The sequence below is a fragment of the Scardinius erythrophthalmus genome (genome assembly GCF_964197995.2).
Source record: "Scardinius erythrophthalmus genome assembly, chromosome: 3".
NCBI classification, from domain to species: domain Eukaryota; kingdom Metazoa; phylum Chordata; class Actinopteri; order Cypriniformes; family Leuciscidae; genus Scardinius; species Scardinius erythrophthalmus.
Window position 1 is genome coordinate 45950746 of NC_138223.1, and position 6955 is coordinate 45957700.

A 6955-nucleotide genomic window follows, 5' to 3' on the forward strand; every position below is an offset into this window, starting at 1 on the left:
AAAGCACAACGTTTTCTTGTTATTGTGAGTTTACACAAATAAAAGTAGTTGGGAATAATGTATTATTATTTTCTGTATGACCAGAAATGATAGAGTATTTTAAGTTGTTTCCACTGTTGATAGGAAAATGCAAGTGTTCGCGGCCGCGCCTCCGTGCCATGCAGTGCGCGCTCCACACATTTAGCTTTGTTCCTTTCTTGCATAAAAGCGTCTTCTAAATATAGCCTATTAAATGTTATAATTAAATAATATAAAATTATTATTATTTGCGTAGCTATACATGGACCTCAAACACACCGCGTCTTCTAACTGTGGTGACTGTAAATGCGCAAAAACTGTTTCCATTGCAGTTTTGCGAAATATTCCTTTTTCGAATTGCCTGAAAAACCACCTCATGTGAGCGTAAAACCTCAAGATGACTGACATTTAATTTAGCTAATTAAATTACATTTTTTCATTGCAGGGCAGCCGGGCCAGGTAACAATGCTAGACCAATCAACAAACTTTAAATGAAAAATTAAATGACTGACATATTATTGAAAAAATCAAACGTAAACGGGCGGGGCCCCCTATTGGGCGGGGCCCATGGGCTTGAGCCCAGTCAAGCCCAATGGTAAGTCCGGCCTTGCTGGTCACGTGATTCAAAGGCATGTGGTTTTTACAGAGAGGGGGAATTTTAAACAACAAGGTTTCCTTCTGTTTACGGCAATGTGTGACTTAATGTCTCTCTGGAGAGCCACAAAGTTGCAATATTGACAGTTCATGCAGACTTAGAGACGCCAGTGCAGGAGTGAAAAGACCTCTTGTCTGCTCAGACAATGAAGGATGTGTTTGCGAGATGGGGATCCCCTAATTTGAAAAGCAGCTGACCGGATGTCATTGTCATTGTTGCTACATTGCTATCTATCTGGGACCCTAATCAAACACACCTGAACCAGCTAATCAATGTCTTCAGGATTAATAGAAAGCTACAGACAGGAGAGTTTATCAGGGTTGGAGCTAAACTCTGCAGGACAGTGGCCCTCTAGGACCGAGTTTGCCCATTCCTGATCTAGATGCTGAAAAATAAGTTGCTTTGTTGTGTATTTGTTGATTTTTTACCCCTGTTGAATCAACTTAGCTCAACAAGTAAATGGTTAAATAATAATAGTAATAAAAATACTTTTGTACACTCAAAAATTTTTTGTCTAAAAATAAGATTTATGTATTTTAATTGCATAACAAATTCCCATGCATTTGGATTACATAGTTTTAACCTAAACCAATCAATAATCTGAATGTGATTCATATTTTTAAGTAATATCTAAATGAAACAGATAAGATTTATGTAATTGTATTAATAAACTGAATGTGATTTATATTTGTCAGTTGTATGTAAATGAAACAGGTAAGATTTATGTAATAGTACACAGAAAAACGCCCATGTTAAATTAACACTGCTCAGTGTTCATATGTGTGCACACTACAGAGGTAAAGCAGTGTTGAAGTTAATGAGATAATTAACTTATGATTGAGCATTAATGATGAACACCTGCTGTTAACAAGCAGAATCACTGAAGGAAAGAGAAAAACAAGAACTACAACTGACTTCAGACACAGCCTTAGATGAAATCAACTGAAGAGAAAAGAAGACATTAAATCTGTGAAGATCTCAGCAGAGGAGGATTAAACAACTCCACAAACAGCATTACCAGCTTCACTTATTACTAACCAGACTGACTTTATTTCATTTCGGGTTTAATGAAAACAATAGTTGTATTTTAAAGTCACCATGATGGTGGTTAGCGTTTGCTTTAGTTGGGCTCTTGACCATTGACTCTTTAATATAAAATTTTCTCTGGCTGCTATAATTATGTGTTTATAAGACACATTTGTTGCAGCAAAAAAGCCATGAGAAAAAGAGATCAGGTGATGTTGGCTGTTTATTGATGATGATGACGACAAAGTCATCATCACGTAATTGCCTGATTCACTGATCTTGTTCAGTGTCTAATGCTTTTTAATATTGTTTTATTCATAACAGAAGCCATTTGATTTTACAGCATGCAATCTAACAGTGTTGTTTATCAAACATGTAGCAACAATGTCTGACATACGGTCACATGCTGTTCCAATTAGTAATCCCTTGTTTCCAAACACATCCTTCGTTGTCTTTTTAGACAACGGGTCTGTCCACGGCGTCGCCAAGTCTACTTGGACATGTCAAAATTGCAACCTGGTTAATAATTTCCCCCGAGGGACATTTGAGCCATAAAGAGGACTCTGTTTCCCTCCAGAAACCCCCATTCCAGCGTGGAACCCTGGTGATTTTATAACTGCGTGACGAGCTTCAAAGACATTCTTTGAAATGTTACACACACACACACACACACAAAACACACTCGTGGACTTTGAAACACACATTCCCACACATACAAGTCACTAAATGTTGATATGTATTCCTATGTTTCTTTCAAGTGTCGTCATGTGCCATAACGGAAACACTGACAATTTTATTGTATGTTTAATCAAGCTTTATTTGTGTGTAATGATGCATATGAACGTAACGTTATGTGTGTCCAAAGTCTACCTGTAATTCTTGGTATCTGTCTGACCGTCCTGTTTTAATTCAATCAGTCCCACCTAAGTTATATAAGTAACATCTTTAGTTCAGTATGTATAATCCTAAGATGAAATATGAATTATTTCGTTCAGGAGACATATGGTGAAAGTAGGCGTTTCTCCTTCACACAAAGAGAATTCTCCCGCCTCAGAAAAGACAATCTGATTCGCTGTCGTTCCAAGAGAAGGCGTAAACAGATGTTTGCTTAAAAGGAAGAAACCCCCTCATCACACTCTCTTCCTGCTCTCTTCCTGCCTCTTTCCGGATCTCTCTTCATCCTCTTCTCCACGGCTCCAAGAAACATCTGAAAGGCTCCGGCCTTCTCCTCGCTCGAACACATGTTCGAGCCATAGCAGCCGTTCTTTGCAACTAAGTTATATCTTGCCTCTTCCTTCACGGAAGACGAAGACGAACTTTCTCGGTAACGTTACATTTCAGTGAGCCTTTTCAAGCTTCGCGCGACACCGGAAGACGCAGCAGAACAGGACACGCGCACGCGCGCCCCCTCTTCTTCAGCCAGACCAGAAAGAGCACAGAAACTTGCAAGTAGGCTACATTGTCTGATAAAAGCTGTTTTCCCGGTGTCTCGTGAACCTAGGTTTCTGTATGTAATAATTACTAGCTTTTCCCTTCTCTATATTTCTTTCTTGCTTTCTTTATTTCATTTCATTCTGATCATGTATGTTATTATTGTTTAAATGTTTGTTTGTTTATTGTTTGCATTTTTACGTACGTTTTATATTCGTAGCTCATAATCTCTAGTTTTGCATTTATTAAAATTCATAAATACTTTTCACTGCCTCTGTGTTTGAAGAATCCACTTTTTATGAAGTCAATGAAATCAAAGATCTTATCTAAGCTACAAGCTCGATATTGGACTACATTCAGTAGTTTTAATTTATAAACTCAGAAAGTTGGGTGTCCGTGGCCAGGACATGAAACTCTCTTGAAGTTTGTGAATAAGTTACCTCTTCTTGACTGGAATGATTTTACATTTGTTTCGCTGGACGAATTAAATGTTGGTCAGATAGTTATAGAACAAGGTAAGCTCGATAATTGATAAAATAAATGTACATGCGACTTATGAATTATGACCATGAGTCATAAATATTAATATTCCCAAGATTCCCCATATTCTTCAGCTAATTCATATTTACCCCGAGTCGTACGTTACAAACAATATACTTTTTTTTTTTCATTAGTTAGCAGGGCCGTGCACAGACTTTTTGAGGGGCATGTGCTGAAACTAAAACAAGGGCACACCCCTCCCATTTTCAATAACACAAAATAATAGTCTCAAAAGCTTTAGATTTATTCACGATTAATAACAATCATCATGATAATAATATAGATAAACATGGTTTTAAGGGCTTCTTTAAACCTAACAGCAACCTTCAGTGGGCCAGGGATGTTGGTCTCTTGAAGGTCTGAAAATGAAAAGCAATGAAAAAAAAAAATAGTGTGAAAAGTACACTGTAAAAACTAAAGGAGCCTCAAATATCCTGTCGGATACTCAAGGAACTTCAAAATGTAATTTAGGTGCCTCAAAGCTCTTTCTCCTATAGTAGGGTTACTGGAGGAGCATTGACAATATTTGAGGTTCTTGCTGGAACTTATGGGATCCTTTAAGCACTTTGTATTTAGTTCAGAGGTTCTGGAGTCACCTTTTCATTACCATGAGACCTCGAAGTGCTTTGGGGGAAAATAGAGGAACTTGAATGTGATAAAAGGGTTACTGGAATATCTTTTAACATTTAAGTGGTTCCTGGAAGATCTCTAATGTTAAAGCCAGCATCTGGAGGAACCCAATGGTTCAGTGAGGCCAGAATAAGATTATTATTATCCTATTATTATTATAGGCTACTTAAGTTTGATTCAGTATACATACCCAGGTGAAAAAGACGTACTATTAAATGCATTAAAAATGTACTTGAGTGTTTTTAGTAGACCTACAATACAAATATACTTTAATGCATTTTAATATATTTAACAGTAGCCTACGTCTTTTTCACTTGGGTAGCTTACATTTATTTAGTATAGGCCTATTTTATTAAGTAATTTAAACCTTAAACAACAACACTAAATAATAATAATATTAATAATATGAAGAAGAACCAGGAGGAGAGAAGTTTTATTCTGTCACGAAACTGCTGCTATTCCTCCGCTGTCGTCGCTTCAGTGATGCTCGCGCTGCTCGCGCGCAACAAAGCTCAGCTGATCGACGTCATCGGGTTTGAAGTAACGGCTCCTCTCATCAAAGCTTCCGCCATTTGTTCGGCTCTCCGTTACAAGGTTTGTAAACTCGCCAAATAAATATAAATACAGAGTCTACTTACTATATATTCAAACACACACATATATAAACTAAATGTATTATACATTACTACGTTTTTACAGTGTTTACCATTTGTTTATTGCACAGTATCTGGTATGAAGGTTTTAGCCGCGATGCTAACTACGTTGATCTAATGAACAAATGGAAATTATTGATTTAGTCATTCAATTCAACATATTCTGTACAACTGTGTCTTCAAATTGCTGATATAGCCTAACTAATTTATTTCGTCATTGGCGTTTGTTATGAATAACAAAAGCAGGTTAATATAGTTTGGTCTGTTTTTGTTTAGCCTAACTTTACTTACTACAGGTGCCCTCATTCTCTCAAATACCATTTTAAAGCCATTTACTGGTCAATAAATATTATGTTGTGAATAATCAGCTTTGTTCTTTTGTTTCCCCAGAACAACCATTACATTTCTAAAATGATCTGAACATATCAGTGGCAACATTGAATTACAGTAAGTTACCTGCACCACATGCTGTACTTTATTACTATGAACTTTCTCTGTGTGAAATTGTATTGTTTGACTGTGTACTTGTGTTTTTTAATCAGTTATTCTCTGAAAATCTTCCCTCATGCTCTCAAATCTCAATCATGTTACTCAGAAAAATAATATCACAGGTTTGGTTCACAAATAATGCTATGCATTTTGTCTTATATCTTTATCATTTGCATTTGAATATAAGACATTTTAACTCTGAATTATAACTTCAAGTTTAGTATTTTTCGACAAAAAAAAAAAAAAAGGAAAAAGCTAGGATATTATATGGCTCCAGAAGACTTACAACACAACCCATAACACATGAGTTGTGAACTCATTGATTATTTTTAGGATCTTTTCTGGGACATTTTTGGAGCTTAACCATTTTTACATAAATTGTTGCATTGAATTGAACTAGACAAGTGTACATAAGAATGGTTTCATGAATGATTTACACAATTTTTTCTGCTTGTGTTTCATGCAGTGAAACTGAATGGTGACTGGGGTTGCATTATGCCTGAGATCTGCTTTTGGGTTCCACAGACAGAAAGTCAAACAGGTTTGGAACATCACAAAGCTGAGGAAATTATTTAAATTTCACAACTATCACTTTAATAACATTACTAACAGTAAATTTTGTACTTTGCAGGGATCTCGGTAAGCTGAAATACAAGTTTGAACAAGAATAAAAATCCTCCTGTAGACCTGAAAATCACTGAAGTGCCTGGACCATCCACCAGAAAAGAGGGAAACCAGACGGAAAACGAATCTGCTGTACCTTTTCACTTTTCTAACTCTTTAAGTAGGCTACCTCACACCAACTTGGTCCCATAGTGACATTTTTGACCACAAACGAAATTGCTGATCGTGTGGATTCTTATTGAAATGACTGGAATTCACCAGTGAACATTCACAGAACAACAGATAATTTTACTGCACCTTAATACTGTTTCCGGGTCGAAGCCTCTACTTCCTCTATCTTGTTTCATGAGAATACTCAACAACCATTTATGAACACTGTTGATTCAAGTCACACATTTAAGCTTTTCAAAAGCTATAGTGAACATTACAGTCTCCAGTCTAATGGCATCCCAGACTTCACATTTTATGATTCAAAATAGCTGAATAACTAACCATCTGAGATTTCGGTATAGAGATAAGGGTTAGGATCATAATTTTCAGGAATATTACAGCACAATGAGCACTTGCATATTAGCACTGTTTGTTGTTTGTTTTTGGCATCTGATAGAGTTTTGGACTTGGACCATCGGACTGAAACACAAATCTTTTTAAAGTTAAGTAAAGATGGACATTTTTAATTAGTCAAAATGTAATTTTTTTACATTGATTTATTTCGTGGAACATATGTGTTTCCATGCATTTTGTTGATATGTCTTTTCTTGTTTATCTATTGTATATACATGGTTGATTATTCATGTTGCTTATGTATTATACTATTTTTTTGTGTATTCATTGATATTAATCTATAGTTATCTTTTTTTCCCATGTGCATGGAAGTGTATGTATAAAA

The 6955-nt window shown here is 36.0% G+C and overlaps 1 long non-coding RNA gene across 1 annotated transcript; it reads left to right on the top strand.

The window, feature by feature from the left end:
• The first annotated feature begins 4846 nt into the window (after positions 1 to 4846).
• On the top strand, positions 4847 to 6513 carry LOC308688322. Its single transcript, XR_014029876.1, has 4 exons — positions 4847 to 4894; positions 5344 to 5400; positions 5909 to 5983; positions 6074 to 6513. It is a non-coding gene; the product is annotated as an uncharacterized lncRNA (long non-coding RNA).
• The last annotated feature ends 442 nt before the right edge of the window (positions 6514 to 6955 follow it).